Source organism: Dipteris shenzhenensis, chromosome 18, assembly GCF_047967505.1.
Source record: "Dipteris shenzhenensis isolate YYH24624 ecotype China chromosome 18, Dip_SZ_1.0, whole genome shotgun sequence".
Taxonomy (NCBI): domain Eukaryota; kingdom Viridiplantae; phylum Streptophyta; class Polypodiopsida; order Gleicheniales; family Dipteridaceae; genus Dipteris; species Dipteris shenzhenensis.
This window is the reverse complement of record NC_141613.1, coordinates 46,486,479-46,505,305: the sequence shown is the minus strand read 5'-3', so window position 1 is coordinate 46,505,305 and position 18,827 is coordinate 46,486,479. Positions and strand designations below refer to the sequence as shown.

Sequence of the window (18,827 nt, the reverse complement as noted above, 5' to 3'; positions counted from 1 at the left end):
TAGAAAAGATCCAATCATACTTGCAAAATTAGAATCTAGAGAGAGAAATACTAAAACTAGAGAGAACAACACTTTTTGAGGTCCCCCCACGTTGTGGAGGGACTCAAAAGGTTCCAACACTTTGTGCAAAGATCCAAAAGGTCCCCCCCCTTTGTGGAGGGACTCATGAGGTTTATGTAGAAACCCAAAAGGTCCCCCCACTTTGTGGAGGGTCTCATGAGGTTCCCCCACTTTGTGTAGAGTCCCAAGAGGTCCCACCAAAAAGTGGAGGGACTCTTGTCCAAAAGGTCTCCTATAGAAGAGGTCCCACCTTGGAGGTACCTATGAATTGTGTAGAGACCAACATGTATAACAAGGTGAATGATATTCAATCATTCATAAGGCCTCCCCGAGATAAAAAAAGTAAACAAAAAAGAATCCAGTGGAAATGGTATGGAGGAAGACTTGAGGAGATAAAGGGGGGAGAGAGAGAGAGAGAGAGAGAGATATTAACGTCTCTAAAAGGCCAAACGGCCTATGAGACTAAAACAGTTGATACATCTGCTAGTGTTGTCTCATCAAAGAGAACAATAAAATAAATAAGCTGAAGGCTGAGAGCTACTAAAGGTACTTACAGTCAAAGGGACTGCAAGTGACCCAAAACTAATGAAATACCAAGCAAGTATTTACTAAAAGTACCAATTAATCAGCATAGGCAGAAAGCTAATCAATAAAAAGGTTGCACTCTTCTTATGTCAAAAATCCCAATCATGGGCAGCTCTAGGATCTCATAACTCTGTGCCACACGTTTTCGGTGTTTGGCAATGATGGCATGGATCCGATGAAGATATGGGTGCCGGGCACAGGGTCTTGGGGGCCTGGGCCTCCGTGACCTGGATATGGCGATGGCTCGGTCCAAAATCACACCACTAGAGTGTGGCAATCTGCCTGTGTGTGATAAGGTGGTGGTGGCACCAGGGGTTTCTGATGGCGGGGAGGGCATAAAACTAGTTGAGGGGCTGGCAGTGAAGAAGTCTCTGAGTGTACTTTGCCTAGGTGGGGCTGGTCTCGGCTGTCTGTCTCCCAACAAAGTCTCTCTATGTGTCGTTTGAGCTCTGATAAAAACAAACCCAAGCATTTTTTATCTTCGTACTCCATCACCCTACGGAGTGGGCCAAATCCCTTTCTGAATAGACAGTGGTATCTTCCTCAGATTTCATAATATACTGTGCATCTACATATGTAATGCTCCTCTGTCTCCTCCTCCTGCTGGCATAACTGACATATCCGATCCTGAGGGGCTGTGTGGGTGTATCTCCCTGTCTCTATTTTGAACTGATGTGATGAGGTTTGAATTTGGCCAATAATACTACGTAGCCCGTGAGATAGGTGTGTGTCTGTATGCTAGCCTGGCTATAAGTTCATCTGGAGATAAATGAAGAAAATGGCTCTGGTAGTGTGCCATCTTCTTCCTTAAGGGCTCATGTGGTCTAGTCCAGGTTCTCTCAGTCTCCAACTTGATAATATCAGCTCTAATGATCTTGTTTCAATCATGGCGAGACAGGACAATCCAAACTGTATTGAAAGGGTGGGAGTGCATCCTTTGTCAACTCATGCTCTACAAACCATCTCTATAGTTGAGCATACTAGCACCATGTTCGACCCTCCTCTACTAGCTGCCTGGATGATATCATAGCCAACCGTGCATATCTGGAGCCAGGTAGATCCCACAATCTATGTATGCAAGTTACTACCTAGAACAGAGCCTCAGTCACTAGTGGAGCAGCTGCTAATTCAACTCGTATTATCGGATGTGGTACAGATGACTTGCTCTGGATCATGCGGGCAATCAATGTCACTAATGGCCTTTCCAATCTCCTCCACTCAGTTGCACCCCCTACACTGGGGCCCCATATAGCTGCACCATAAAATAGTGTGGGCACCACCAATGTCTCAAACAACCATAATTTTGTGCGTAGCTCTTGGAATTGTACATGTGCACAATGTCTCTCTAGTGCCCCCAAAGCTGCATAGCCTCTATCCAATCTGGCATCAATCGCGGCTCTCAGTGAAAATTGTGGACCAGAAAAGATCACCCCGAGGTACACATAAGATTGTACCTACTCTACTGTCTCACCTTTGAAAATGAACCATTGTGCTGAGCGCGTCACCCAAGCCTGTGTAGTATTAAATACCATCACCTTGGTTTTCCCAAGGTTTACTGTTAGATCCCTGTCCTCACAAAAAGCTTGTAGCGCATCTAAATGTCTTTGTAATCCTTCCGGAGAATCTGCAATCAAAACTACATCATCTGCATAGAGTAGTATGGGTATCAACGCTCCTGCTAGGCTGGCTCCAAGGTCCTCCTATCCTGTTGATATACTCTGAGAGCTCATCAATGTATATGCCAAATAGTGTGGGAGAGAGAGGGCACCCCTGCTTCACGCCAATAGTACTCATAACTGCATCTGACAGCCCTCTAGGTGCTCTAACTCGGCCATCACCGTCTCATACAAGGCATATATCCCCCACTGCATCTCATGTGGTACTCCAATATCTTGTAGTCTTTGCATCAGCCTGGTCCATGGGATTGTGTCAAAGGCTTTGCGGAAGTCTACAAAGCAACAATATATCCTTTTATGATGATGTTTGCCTTCTTCTATGAGTGCCCGGAGAGTCAGGATGTGATCCAAAGTGGTATAACCTCGCCTGAAACCTGCCTATCCTATCGCTCTGTGTTCATGCATTGTTGCCCATCTGCTCAACTCCATTTCCAAGATGGATCCATATATCTTGGCCAGGCAGTGGCCAATCATGATAGTCCTGTAATTGTTGGGCATCATCGGATCTCCACTCTTAAAGAGCGGTACAATGGTATGCTCTATCCAACTAGGGGGGAATCCTTCACAAACTGCTCTATTAAACACATGCACAAGAAGCGGTGCCACAATGTCCCATGTGTACATGAAGTGCTCTCCCGCTAATCCATCATGATCCAAAGCCTTTCCATGTCCCAATCTGTCAATGGCATCATTGACCATATGCAATTTGAAGAAAGAGCAATATGTAGGCCTCGTATCCTGTGGGCACGAAATCGGTGGCTATCCTCGTATATCATATAATGACTGCGCATAGTCAGCCCAAGCTTCTGGTGCTACAATCAGTGTACCAAGCTGTCTCTCCTAAAACATCCTCCATGCCTTCTTGCTGTTCTGTCCCAAGAATAGTTGGTAGATCTCTGCCTCCAATCTAGCTAAGTAGGCCCATTTCTTCTTCCGTATTAGGCGTGAGAAGATGGCCTTGGCTTGCTTGTGTGTCCGAGTGTTTGCAGCAACCTCCTGCTGTAATTGTCTGCATCATACGACACTCATCGTCATACCAACTATTTTGTGGGGCAGTGCTGCAAGGAGGGGTGGATGATATTGTTGTGTGTGGGAATGCATACTGTGCTGACACATGTAATACCTCTGTCAAACCACAGGTGATCTCCTCCAGGGGACCATGAGGGTCTAGCACCATAATTTTGTCCCACAATGCATCCTCCATGAATTGGTATCTAGCTTGTCTCTGAAACGAAGGCCTGACTGCCCCCCTCCAGCATCCTCCTGACACAATAAACCTCAATATAGCATGGTCCGCAGCCACTCCCATGGGTTTGCTAGATACACTGAAATCACGGATCTGTGGAATTAGAGACAGCAACCCCATCAAATAATCAATTGTGCTAGCACCTCCTTTCGGGTTCTAACATGTAAGAGCATCTGAACCCTGCCAATAAGACAGACCATTGAAGATAATCAATCTGTGGGCACTCCCTAATGCCAAGAAATGTGTACCATATTTTGTCACATCTCCCAAGTCCTGTGCCATCCTATGCAAACCAACCTCCTCTGTGTTGATCTCTCTGTAGATGGCATCACTCGAGTCGTATATTGATGTCTGCCTCAAGTGTGTACGGGCATTAAAGTCCCCCACTAGCAATATCTCCCCCATGCTCGCATATCTCATAATGTCCTCATATAATGGCAAGTACGGCGACTCGCCCTCAGGTGCATATCTCGAGTAGGCAAGTGGAAAGTAGCATGCAGCTACATATAAATACTTGGGGTCCTCTCTGTCCACTCGGATCCACATGTATCTAGCTTCTACATCTCTATGAATGACATGTACTATGTCTCGCAAATCCTCTCTGTACAATACTGCTACTCCCCCAGAGCCTCTAGTCCCTCCTGCCATCCGTGGCTGTGGACGGCATACTAATTCCCATCTAAAACCTCTGACATCTAGAAGTTTTCTCCCCTTGCACTGGTGTGTCTCTATGTAAATAGTGATATCTGCATGCCTAAAGGAATCCTCAAAATAGCCTGCATCTAGCCTCAAAGAACCATTACTGTTCTATATACTGAACCTTAAAGTCTCCGAGGCCGCATACCATCATGTGGATCTCCTCTCTGTGATGATAACTCTCCCATCTCTGTACACGGCCCACTTGCCTTGTTCCCGAGCTTCAAGCACCTTTGGCATGCATTCCTTCCTATGTGCCACTTGTGTAGGAGTGAGGTCCTCGTCTAAGTAGATCTTCTGACCTTTGAGGGCTGTCCTTTTGGACAAAAATGCCTTTTTTCCCCCCATGTCCTCAAATCGTAAAATCAAGGCCTTGGGCTGGGCATCATCTTTTCCTACCCGCCATGCAGCAGCAATAGGTACACTTTCTACCCCTATCTTCAATGCTAGTGCCTTCGCATCTTTAGTGGCATCCTCTTTTTGTTCCCATCCCACAATTCTAATATGCAAGATCCGAGCCTTTCTCCTTGCCTCTTCCTCCAATGTGGCATTCATGACCTCTATTTTATTAGCTGTTACTCCTCCGTTTTTCTTGACCACTTCAATCCATGGTGCATTTTCTTTCATCTCATTGCCCACTTCTTCTGCTTTTTTTTGCATCTTTAGCCACCTCGGCCCAAGTATGCACCTCTTTTTCAACATTTGCTTTCACTTCAAGACTTGCCTCCATGGCTGCAATTGCCTCCCTGCTTTTCTGAGACTCTTTGTCCATGGCCGCAGAGACATCATTTTTACAAGCCTCAAGTTGTGATTTCAATTCCGCCATTTCCTTATCTTTTACCGATTCCATGGCCCTTGTCTCAGCATTTACATAATCTTTCATAATCTTATGCATATCCTTTTGTAGCAATACTTGGTGTACTTCCACTTCAGCCCACAATCTGGATTGCATTTCACACAATAACTGTGCTGGCATGTTCGCTTTCAGTTTTTGCATTTCAACCTTGAGCTACTTTTCCATTTCCTTCTTGGCTTTGCATACTTCGGTTTCCATCTGCTTCTTTATTTGCTCATACATTACTTTTGCTTGTGTGTGGACTTCTTGCATAATTTCCTCCCGCATGGTGCGCATCTCTGCTCTTACCAATTTGTACATCTCGTTATATACTACTTCATCAATCATCTTGGGGGTTTTTCCCAATCTCTTTGAGCTTGGAGAGAGCGTCCACCATTCTCTGCCTTTCCGGATACAAAACGTGGGGATTTTTTGTGTCTTTCCTAGTGTGTGAAATTCAGCCTCATTTGTGATCTCTGGTGTGGCATCCCCTTCATTAAGAGCAGCCATGTATGTTTCCACCGCCAGAGAGAAAGAGAGAGCATAAACTCTAGTAGGTGTAAAGCAAAGGCAAACACCGGCCTCAACCAGAGAGAAAGAGATGTCGCTGAGGGATTACCCTTACGGCTGCTCCACTAGAGTTTCTTTGGGACATGGGAGTCTCTCACAGCTTCTCTTGGAAAGGAGAGAGAGAGAGAGAGGGCGAGGGGGGGACAGGGGGCAGGGAGAGAGAGAGAGAGAGAGAGGGGGGGTGTGGGAGAAAAGGTGGAGATCCTATGTAAGAAGACTTGAGGAGATAAAGAAGGGAAGAGAGAGAGAGAGAGAGAGAGAGAGAGAGAGAGAGAGAGAGAGAGAGGGGGGGGGGGGGGAGGGGTGAGAGAGAGAGAGAGAGAGAAAGTCAACCACTTTAAAGGCTGCATTGAAGTCGTAGGAATGCACTTCCAAAAAATTCAAGAAATGCCTAATTTCTGCTTTCCCAAAATTACATCATTGCTAAGGCTACCCAGAGGGTAGGCCAAATATCTCTCAATGGAATGAAGCTCCCACTCTTTGTTCAGTTCACTTTAGTGTTCATGTGCTTGTTCTCCTTGGGTCCATGCTCCCTCAATGTGACAGCATGCTCTAACCTTGCAATCTCCCATCCTCCCCCCTTCCTCTCCTCTTCCTCCCTCCTCCTCTCCCTCCTCCTCCTCCTCTCTCTTCCTCCCTCCTTCTCATCTCATCTCCTCCTCCTACTACTCCCCTCTCCTCCTCCCTCCTCCTCCTCCTCCTCCTCTCTCCTCCTCCCTCCTCCTCCTCTACCCTTCTCCTCCTCCCCCTCCCTCCCCTCCTCCTTCCTCCCTTGATCCCCCTTTACAACCCTTTATCCCTTGAAATCGCAAAGGAGATGAGCTCTCCACTCCTCAACCCTGGACTCCTCCTAAACCTTGCAACCCTAGATGAGTCCTCAACCCTGTAACCCTCTTTGAACCTTGGAACTCCTAGTTAGCTCTCTCAACCTTATCCCCGTTCTGAACCCTACAACCTCCTCTAAACCCTCAAACTCCCATGGAGGCGAGAGCCTCCACCCGTCATTGTGATCAAGCCCTCTTTCTCACCTACATGAGTATGAGAGTTTCTTTCCATGCTTCAGCCTACACCTCTCACCAGATTACAACCCAAGGACCTGTGCTACACTTGTGAACACGTATGCTACAACGAGCAACAACACAAATGTAGGTGACCAACACCCTTGGAACCTAGACTTGGGAGAGACAGTGAGAACATTTAGGCATCGTTGTTGGGGAGGTTAGCTCCTAAAGTGAAAGACAAGCATATGTTTGCATGTGTGAAAAAGAACCCCCTTCGAAAAACCATTCAAGACACATCCCTCAAGGCAAAGGAGTGCAAAAATGCTTCCGATTGGTGCAAAAGGATGAGATTTACATCCTAAGCAAGGTTGACTTACATAAGCAAATTAATACACTAATCACAAAAAATAAACCCTTAAACCCCTCACATCTTATAAAAGCACCCCCCCCCCCTTCATTTCTTTCTCATCCATGTACAAGTTCCATCAAGCCCCCATATTTTCAGTCTACCTTGATTTTATGTCCTTCAACTTCTATCCACCACCACCACCACTTTTTACGTCTAGCTCCTCCCTTGCCTCCTCCACTTTCCATCCCCTCCATATCCACCTCCTCCATCTCCATCGCCTATCATCTCCCTCCCTGCGATCTCCACTTTTTTCATCCATTCCCCCCCTCCACCATCACCTTCTCCCTCGTCAAGCTCCTCCCTGCCCGCTCCATCTCCCCCCCTCCATCTCCACCACCTCCATCTCCACCTCCCATCATCTCCCTTCCTATCACCTGCACTTTTTCCGTCAAGCTTCCCCCCCTCCATCTCCACCTCCCCTCATCTCCCTCCCCATTAGTTCCACTTTTTTCGTCCATCCCCTCCACTAATCCCCCTACCTCTCTCCACCCTACCATCTCTCTATTTCTCTCTACATTCCCTTTCTCTCTACATCCCACCATCTCTCTACCTCTCCCTACATCCCCTTCCTCTTTCCTCCCCACCATCCCCCTTTCTCTCCACCCTCTTCCTCCCACTATCTCTCTACCTCTTTCCACCCCACCATCTCCCTTTCTCTCTCCAACCCATTCCACCCCACCATCCCCCTATCTCTCCACCCCCTTAGAAGAAAATTCTTGAAGAATCCAGAAAAGTATCTTAGTCTCTTTATGGATGGTATGGATCAAAAGAAGACATGTTTGCCTCACTCCCACCATCTCTCTATCTCTCTCTACACCCCCTTCCTCTCTCCACCCCACCATCCCCGATCTTTCTGCACCCCCTTCCTCTCTCCAAACCACCATCTCCCTTTCTCTCTCCACCCCACCATCCCCCTATCCCTTTCCACCCTCTTTCTCCCATTATCTCTCTACCTCTCTCTACACCCCCTTCCTCCCTCCACCCCATTGTCTCTCTCCACCTCACCATCCCCCTACCTCTCTCTCCACTCTCTTCCTCTCTCCTCACCCCTCATCCATTCTCTCACCCCCCCTCTCACTTCTCTCTCTCCACCACTTCACCCCCCATCATATTGGTCACCACCGTTAGAGCCCCCCTCATTGTTGCTGCCTCAGCAAACGTGACACCTCTGTGCCCACCTAGCAGTGCAGTGCTCGATGCACATGTGGCATGATGCCCGACACTACACCACCTATCTTAGAGGGCTTCCCCGCATATGCTAGTGGGCCTGGGATATCCCCACTAGCATAGGTAAGTCTCACAGCCCATGGAGGGTGAACATGCTCAACTGGCATTGTAGCTCCAAGCCAGCATCCTGAAATCTCGACATTCTAGCCTAGCATTGCAATGCCTAAGCATTCTCATTGGCCCAAACAATTTAACAGCCATGGGATTGGTTATGACAGCTTGCAAAACCTCCCTTGAGCCTCATTAAATGAGACTTTGGACTTCATGGGGTTGCAATTTTAAAAATGCTCGGTGGGCATAGGGTTGCTAACATTTTCAGTAGTGGGAGCAATGTGTGCCCTCTGAGGTGCTTCGACACTCGTGCCAATGATGCATCGACGCCTAACACTTCAGTGCCTAAGGCGCAACGTGTGAGGCCTTTGATGTCCGTGCCATCGACATGATGCTCAAGGCGCCTGAGTAGCATCCATTGCCTCCCTCTCCTCAACACCCACACTAGTAATGCCTGCCTTGATAGTGTCACTGGCCCACCCTGCACCTGCTCTGCCATGCCACGGTGATCGTCTTGTGACTATGCCAAATCCGTTGCCCAATGCCCCATGCCTGTGCACGCTCATGGGTGAAAGAGAGAGAGAGAGAGAGAGAGAGAGAGAGAGAGAGAGAGAGAGAGAGAGAGAGAGAGAGAGAGAGGAGATAGAGATAGAGAGAGTATAGAGTGAGGCAGATAGAGAAGAGAGAAATAGATAGAAACTACTCTTAGGTTAGTCAAACTAACCATAATACATTAGGTTAGGTTAGGGCTCCCCATAAAAGGGGAAAAAAGAGCCCTTTATCAAAAAATTAATCATTTTTCTCCTTAGTTTAAGGCCCTTTTTCTTGGTCATTTGAAGCCCAAATCGGACCCGTCAAAGCCCATCTTTCACACATAGTATGTGCAATCTTATTAAATACATTTACCCTAGTTTTGGACATCGTTTCCAAGGCCACTCATTGCCCCCAATGTAGGCTCATTCTCAAGGCAAAATCACCACAACTTCAACAAAATGTATTAGAACTGTTTGCAACCTTCACCCTCTAGTTCATCCATTTCGAAGGCAGTAGTTTTATAGCAATTTTGAAGATTGTTGGGAAATTTTGTCAATGTATTACTTGAAGGGAAACACTTCATTGACAATTGAAATTGTTCAATGACATCATCAATTGAAGAATTTCAACATCAATAACCAATGAAATCATGACATCTTCAAGTCCAATCACCTTGTGCAAATCAATGGACCATTCAATTGATACTTCAACCATTTCACCAATCCACTTTGCATAAAATTGATAAGTTATTACCTTAGTTGTCCTATTTGGGTCAAGGCAATAAAGGTCAAATTAGTAGTGCATTCCAATCCTTGTACTTCATTACTCTACAATAGTACATAACCTCAACAAGTGTAAAATCTCACAATGGAACCCATATGGGATCAGATTCTAAAAGGCTATAGGAGAACCATTTGATTGGTATTGCAAAATGGATGTGGAAATGTAAGCTCATGGCCTATGCTATGACAAAATTTTATACAACAATTTGCAGTCACTCATGGAGCCATGATGGGTCTCTATCAAAGTGTGTCATCTGCAAATTTTGGCAATCAAGAAAGATCAGATAAAGGGATTTGACATTGCCAAGGGTAGCTCAAAAGAATCAAGATACTATGACATATTATTTCTACAAGCTAAAAAACATATCATAGGAAGAAATATGTCACTATCAAAGCACCAGTTATTCAAAAGTTTTGTCAATTAAAGAGCAATTGGATCACTATAACTACAAAACTATAATAGACGTACATGATGCTGCAATGATGATTGAAGAATCAATTGAGAAGGATCTAGAAAGGATTGAACCAATATTAGAAAGACGGGTTTCCAAATTGAATAATGACACAAGTAAGGTCGCCTCTAACTTCGCTAACACACATAGTGCAAAACCTATAGAATCATCAAACACATTAGATAATAATGAGGGTAATTTGGCAATGGTTTCGAGAGAAACCCCTATCACTAACATGTGCACAATGGAAAGTCAATCAAGCAAAAAGAAAAAAAATAAGAAAAGAGCTAAGAAAGGTAATGTGAATGTGCAATCAAATGATGACTCAGAACCAACCTGCACAAAAGCAAATTGCCCAAAGGGGGAAGAAATCCAAAGCATTGCACTCAAAGTTGTAACACGTCTCTTGGGTGATGCAAACCCAAAGTGTGGCATTCAAGAACATCTCGATCACTAGGGCTCTTCAAGTACAACACTTCTACATAAAATCTCAAATATAGGTGCCAACCATATATCACAAAGGATGCACAAAGCATCCTTTGGATAAATCTCAAATATAGGTGCCAACCATGGAAGTAGAATTACATGAGGGCCAGGCACTAGAGGTTCCCCAAAGACAACTACTAAGGTATAATAGTTGGATCCACACTCTCGTATCAAAACCCTCAAAGGCCTATTCTTAACACATTCAAGAGGGGAGAAAAAGAGAGAATAGGCCCACCACAAGATCTGCAACAACTCTAGACTATTTCCAAGAGCATGTTCAAATAATGCACAAATTTCAAAACACTTGGCAACAACAGTTGTTGACACAGCTCATGCAATAGCTACAAGAGGAACATGATCAAAATAGAAAACTTGTTTCATGCCATGCAAAGCAAAACAATGAGATCCGAGACTTGAAAGAGGAGCTCACTCAAGTCAAACAAATGCTAGCGACTCTAGCAAATCACTCAATCAAATGGCTACCCAACAAAATGTCAACATGGAACTATCAACGGAAAAGGCACTAGTCCTTCAACAACAATGAGTATTCTTACAATCATATGTAATCCAAAAAACCAAGGAAAAAATCTATCTAGATACAAAAGAAAGATGTGCACCACTTTGTACCCAATAGACATAACATTTGGATAAAATATTAAGGTGGGCATGGATTCCGAATATATGTATAAAGAAAGTGGAGAATTCCACTATCCTAACAACAATTTCAAATATTGATAGACCATGCAATGTTCTTAAAGAAGTATGGGTACCTCAACGATAGTGTACAGAGCCTACAAAGATTGCATCTATATCCATGAAAATGGGACACATGCCAAACATGAAGTCTCCATTTACAAATGTTCCTCAACATGAATATCTCTAGCCCCCATCCCAACCACAAATGGAATGCTTTCAACACATGAAAAGAATCAAACCCAAGAGATTGAAGCAGTGCAGATACAAATCTACATGCATTATCAAAGATGGAAATATTAACAGAGGCATGCATCATTGAAGGATGGAACACAATCCAACCATCCACCTTACAAAATGAAGAGGTTGCATTGAACAGCTTCAACAAAATTCAAAGGCCAATGTGATATAAGTTCTCCAAGACACATGTTCCCAATGATTTTCTCAAGCACTCAATCTCAAAATCAACCTGCAATCCTCACGAGTCCTTAGGTGAATAGGTGTTCTTATTGAATATTTGCTTTAGGCAGCACAAGACACCCAACATCACTTTCATAGTCTTTAGGTGACAAGAGGAAGCACCACATATGATATTAATGCAAATCAGTACAAAACCAGGTACACTCAACTCAAGTTATTGACATTATCAATACCAAAAATTCACCCATGAGCTCCAAAGCCATACATGCAAGTCCTAAACCTCATCATGAAACACCTCATCCTTTACTCTCTTAAACATTCCTCTCGAAAAACAATGAATCAAATTCCAAGATCCAAGAAGACATATATTCGATATAAAAAGAATGCGTCAAGCAAAAGAGCATGTTTTTGTGAGCCAAATTTGATGCCAGACAAGGTAATCTAACACAAGACCTCTCAATATGTGCATCTACATACCATGTACAAGACAAAGACAAGAAATGCCAAAAATGAAAAAGTAGGTACACAAGCAATCTACAAGAGCAAAGAAACTTTGCACACACTCAACAACAAGGCAAGGACTACTCGATGGCACAATCACATCAAAAGAAGATACATCAAACCAACCCTAACAACCAAACAACTCCATGGAAGGAACAAAGTTCAAATATATTCCCACTCAAAGAATCAGATACCCGAGAACAAATAATCAAATCGGTGTGGGGGAATGTTCACTATATGGCAACAAGGGGCAAAAGTATAGTCTAGAGCAACAAAGATGAGATCATTGTGTATGTAGAGTAGTAGCACAGTGCCCTTGTAATATCTTGAGCTTTGAAAGATGGTATGATGAATCTTGAAGGATGAGGATAGCCAAAATCCTCTCTAGAAAAGATCCAATCATACCTGCAAGACCAAGATCTAGAGAGAGAAATACTAAAACCAGAGAGAAAGACTAAAAGCCTACAACTTTTGAGGTCCCGCCACTTTGTGGAGGGACTCGGTTCACCACTTTGTGTAGAGACCTAAAAGGTCCCCCCACTTTGTGTAGGGATTCATGAGGCTCCCCCACTTTGTGTAGAAACCCAAAAGCTCCCTCCACTTTGTGGAGGGTCTCATGAGGCTCCCACACTTTGTGTAGAGATCCAAGAGGTACCCCCAAAAAGTGGAGGGACTCTTATCCAAATGGTCTTCTACAAAAGAGGTCCCACCTTGGAGGTACCTACAAATTGTGTAGAGACCTACATGTATAAATATCTCTCAATGGAATGAAACTCCCACTCTTTGGAGTACAATGTTCAGTTCTCTTTAGTGTTCATGTCTTGTTCTCCTTGGGTCCATGCTCTAACCTTGTAATCCCCCATCCTCCCCCCTTCCTCTCGTCCTCCTCCTCCCCTCTCCTCCTCCTACTCCCCTCTCTTCCTCCCTCCTCCTCCTCCCTCCTCCTCCTCTACCCTTCTCCTCCTCCCCCCACCCTCCTCCTCCTCCTTCCTCCCTTAATCCTCCTTCTCAGCCCTTTACCCCCTAAAGTCATGAAGGAGATGACTAGCTCTCCACTCCTCAACCCTGGACTCCTCCTAAACCCTACAACCCTCTCTGAACCTTGGAACTCCTAGTTAGCTCTCTCAACTTTATCATGATTCTGAACCTTGCAACCTCCTTCTAAACCCTTGAACTCCCATGGAGGCGAGAGGCTCCACCCATTGTTGTAATCCAGCCCTCTTGAAATGTCTCCACCCATCGTTGTACTTCTTGAAATGTCTTATACGGGGACTCATACAAATAGAAGAAGACATTGAAACAATTGTTGATTAATGTTACAAGATGCACGTGCTTATTGATCAAAATCGGCACCAACTAAAAAACATGCTTTTGCAAAAGAATCCTTTGCATACACTCGGAGAAAATTTCATCACATTAACAGACCTTGATGAAGGGAATAACATTAACACAGGACTTGAATCTCAATCCTTCAAATGATGGATGAGTTTTAAAATTTTGAAAAAGCCATTATATCATTTGTGCAACAAGAAGTTTACAACAAAATTACTACATTTTGTGGAGGACTTCATATAATTTGTGGCACATCAAAATCAAGAAAGACTTGCATGATCAAATACATAACTCACAATTACATAGACAAAGGAAAATCAATTGTCCTTATGGCCACAACAAGGTCAATTGCACTAAGACTTAGCCACCTGAAAACCACTATTCATCACCAATTTGCTGTACTAAAGAAGAACAACATGTTCCATGTGTCACTTCCAATAACCGACAAAAAATACCAAGATGCAAAAAGTGCAGACCTCATTTCCATAGATGAAATCTCGATGATGACTTGCCAGATGCTAAACATGGTTGTCAAACAATTATGCAAAGCTAACAAACAAACATTACTACTATCATCTGAGAAAGAGAAACTGTTCTTGTTCAGAGAAATGGATCAACTACCACCTATTTACAAATGCAAGGGTCTAGAGAATTAGTATTGTTGAAAGTGCCATATTAATAACTTGAGTCTCTAGACAGTTGCTACCTTCTCATTTCTCCAATTGAATTCCTAAACATCATTAGAATACAACCACCCAGTGAGGGAAGCGATCTAGTACTACATAGGTAATTTGATCATTGATGAAACTTAGGTACCTCAATTCATATATGAGAATACAACTATAATATGTATACACCAAAATGACACATGCCACTACAATGAGCTCATTCTACACAAACAATTCAATGCAAGAGGCATCACAAATGTCACTATAACTTCGAATGTAGAAGACGTAATCGAGTTACAAGAATGGTTAGGGGATTTTGATTTCTAATGAATACAACAAATTACAAAGTCAGAGCAAGTATTATGATATTGAAAACATTGACTTTTCAATTGGACCTCAAATGCTGCGATTGCAATAGACATTGCATTACATACTAACAACAAAATGGGCAACATCATGAAAATCCATGTGAAGATCTTATCAGCCAATGAAAATATTACAATCAAACGATCTAAGCACAAACTTAAAGGTCAGAACTCAATATGGCATTATAAGACAGCCTTTCCAATTACACTAGCATATGTAATTACTAAACAAAAGTCACATGGATGCATGCTCAAATGGTGCAATTGTAATAGACATTGCATTACATAATACTAACAACAAAATAGGCAACATCATGAAAATCCATGCAAAGATCTTACCAACCAGTGAAAATATTGTAATCAGAATGATCTAAGCACAAACTTAAAGTGCAGAACTCAATATGGCATCATAAGCCAGCCTTTCCAATTGCACTAGCATATGCAATTACTAAACAAAAGTCACATGGATGCACACTCAAAGAAAAGGTTCTTGTTGTGATACACAAATCATTCACACTTGGACTAACATATGTCATGCTCTCTAGAGTCACAAGTCGATGACACCTATGAATCCTAAGTCAAATCATACCATTAGACTTCATCTCCATGCTGTCTAAATTTTAATTATGTAAGGCTACATCTAACATCAAAAAAATCCGAGAATTATGTAAAACTACAAGACATGAGATTTACTGCTCTTGCATTAAACTCTTTACGTAGGATCACCACTCGATCACAATCCATGCAACAAAGGATGACAACTTCAGATGAGCTATAATTGCTTCAATCATTAATGTTTCTAGCTTTTTCCTCACATTTTTTGGGCAATCTAGAATCCTTGATCTATAGATTTTCAATCAGTTCAAGAAGAAGAAAGCTCGCTTGGCACAATAGGATCAAGAAAAATCAACAAAGAGAACAAAGACATAAACATATTACTTGTACATACCACAAATGTGCCTTGCAAATTTCACTGGAAAAGAGCCTTAAGAATATATTTATGGATGGAGCTCACTACAAGATCTTAGAAAATTCATGGATGAAATTGAGCGTGACTTAGGAAAATGGAAAACAAAACATGGCAAGAAAGACATGATGGCTAACGGTCAACAACTTCTTCTTTTTGCAAATTATGTGTACTTTTTAACTTCCTAATAATCGGGGAAATATAAACCATAGAATCCAATACAAAAACATTGTAGGCCTGACAAAGTACATCATGCAAAAGATCACAGGAATGACCGATCTTGTTACTTCCACAATATCAAGGACAAAAGTTCAAAGTATAATAGATGAGCATTCAGAGGGTATTTTAGCTTTTTGCCTTCATATTGTACATTTTGATTACAATTTCAGTTTAAATGAGCTCCTTTAGATAGATCAAAAGATAGTGGATATCATCGAGAATGAGTTTATTGACATGTTTCAAAGCAAATAAGCTAAAACAAAAAATACGATTGAATGTGTAGTGGTGATTCTTGATTTTTCTTTTTGCAAACAAGTATATAGAGAGAATTTTTATATTTTCCCAACTCAAAACAAGAGCAATCTGACACCACAACTATGTACATTTTATATTCCAAAATTTAAAAGTTCATAGGTAGCAATATTTAATGCACATATGAAAGAACTCATTTTATTTCACTGTGCTACTTTGCATAGGAAATGCTGAAGAAGACAAAGAACAAACTACACAAGGTCCATATCATATATATGTTGAGATATCGAGCTCCACTCATGATATGCCAGGGTGACCGTTGTGCATTTATGTCACCAACTTGTTAGCTACAGATGCGGTTGGTACACCGCCCATGAATAATAGCTGGATGACAGCTATCCTTATCTACTCTAGTTCGTGGCTCAGTTAGTATGCCACCTTAGTTAGCTGAGTTTGGTTTGAGACCCACATATAGGGTTCTTCTATTTCTTTATACTTGAGTTCTTTTGGCTTACACAACTAAGAAGAGGAAAATTGTTTTCAGGCTCCACCTCTGTGTGTATTCCCCCATTGTGTATGTGAGAAAGCCATAAGTGAGTGAGACTCCTTCCTTCTCTCACACTATCTTCACATGGTATCAGAGCTTGGTTTGTGGTAAGGAGCTTAAGAAAGCAAACCAAGTTCGCGATGTCCTGGTAAGAGGACTAGTGTTGCTTTCCTTTTTCGAGTTTGGGAGAAAATCTCTACAGGTAGCATAGCCGGAAGTGCAAGAGTGTACTGTCTCAGATTGAGATGCCCTTTGCGGTGTGGTGAGAGGGCAGTATATGCTGCGGAATGGGGCAAAGCCCTTGGTGACTTTATTTTTCTGATTCGAGGCCATTTCGAGGCCCATTTTGAAGGCGGAAGTTCTTCGCAGGCACTCAGAAAAAGGCCCTGTTTTTGCTGTGTGACCACTGCTCTGCAGGTCAGTGAAAAGTTGCCATAGAAATTACATCGTATGCCTGTGCACAGAGATATTGGGAGTTGCAGAATCATCCTTGTTGCCTGTTGATGCAAAATCATCACTAGGAAGTGACTGTGTGGTCAAATATCACTTTCGTCAGTTTTGCAGATCTGCCTGTGTGAGGCAAAAGCTGTGTTTTTTGCAATGACAAAATATTTTGCGGTGTTCTGTAATGGCGTTTGATTCTCTTTCATAGATTGTCACTGAAAAGCTTGACAAGAACAACTTCCAAGCATGGAAGTTTAGAATGACGAATTTCCTTGTGGGAAAAGGCTATTGGGAGTTCATTACAGGAAATGAAGAAGAACTAGTTCTTCCTAATGTTCTCAATCAACAGGAAATGCAGGCATTTAAAGGATGGCATGAGAGAGACAGAAAAGTTATGTACTAGCTTTCTATCAGTATTTTGGATTCTATGATTGTGCATATTCAGGATGCAAGTACGCTAAAGGAAGCATGGGATACTTTGGCAAAAATGTACAGCACAAATATGCAAGCCAGGAAAATGCAGCTCAAGTAGGAGTTGCACAATGTGCAGAGAGAAAATATGAGCATCAATGACTACCACATGAAGGTGAAGAAAATTGTAGATGCACTTGCTTCCATTGGGTCACCAGTGGAAGATGATGATCTAGTTTCTGTGACCTTGAATGGTCTAGGAAAGGATTATGCACAGTTCTGGACATCCATTGCCATCCATGAAAAATTTCCTAATTTTGAGGAGTTGTTTGCTCTTCTAATTTTTGAAGAGTAGAGAAATGGTGGTGCATCTTCTGCAGGAGGAACTTCAAAAGAAACTGTCTTCTACTCAAATACTGGAAGAGGTAGAGACAGAGGTAGAGGAGGCTGATCTGGAGGCCGTGGTACAAATCAAAATATGCAAAAACTCAAGAAAACCAGTCCTTTGCAGGAGGACGTGGTAACTCTAGAGGCAGAGGGAGCCAAAGAGGTCGTGGTGGATGGCAGAGAGGTCAAAATGCAAACAGCAATGTTGAATGCTACTATTGTGGTAAAATGGGCCATATGGCTAAAGACTGCTACAAAAAGCAGAATGACATCATGAATGGAAAGTTGCAGCAAGGGAATTATGCATCTTCTAGTAGGCAAGGTGATGACAGAAATGAGCATCTGTTTATGGTGCAACACATGACCAATTCTGTGACAAGTGCAGAAGAAAGAAATGATGTGTGGTATGTTGAGTCAAGTGCATCAAACCACATGACAGGTCATGCAAAATGGGATGCAAGGAAAATGGAAAGACCAGGATTTGTGGACACTGGTGATGATACTACACATTCTATTATGCAGATAGTTAAAATTCCTTTGTCTATGCAGGATGGGAAAAAGAAATACCTATCTGATGTATTTCATGTCCCGAACATCACCAAGAACCTAGTTTCTATTGGTTAAATGGTTGAGCAGGGGTTGCAGGTCAGATTTAATCCTCATGGATGCTTTGTTGAGGATATGAAAAATAACGGTCGCTTGATAGCAAAAGGAAAGAAGAAGGGCAGGATGTTTACATTGGATGCGAACATATCTGAATTGAGTATAGCAATGTTTGCACATGGGACCGGTGTAGTTGCAGATATTGATATCTGGCATAAACGCATTGGTCATGTTAATGTACAGCAACTTAAATCAATGCAGGCCCAAAATATTGTTGCAGGATTGCCTAAATTCAAGGTTGCAGAAAAGCGTAAGGTATGTGAAGCCTGTCAATTTGGAAAACAGGCAAGGAAACCATTTCCTAGGCATGTTCAAGAGAGTAAGAAGCCATTGGAATTAATCCACTTT

General features: G+C 42.8%; 2 pseudogenes; both read right to left on the bottom strand.

Moving 5' to 3' along the window:
* Positions 1–1,733: 1,733 nt before the first annotated feature.
* On the bottom strand, positions 1,734–4,410 carry LOC147891308 (uncharacterized; annotated as a pseudogene).
* Positions 4,411–4,413: 3 nt separating this feature from the next.
* LOC147891307 (uncharacterized) lies at positions 4,414–5,239 on the bottom strand (annotated as a pseudogene).
* Positions 5,240–18,827: the final 13,588 nt, after the last annotated feature.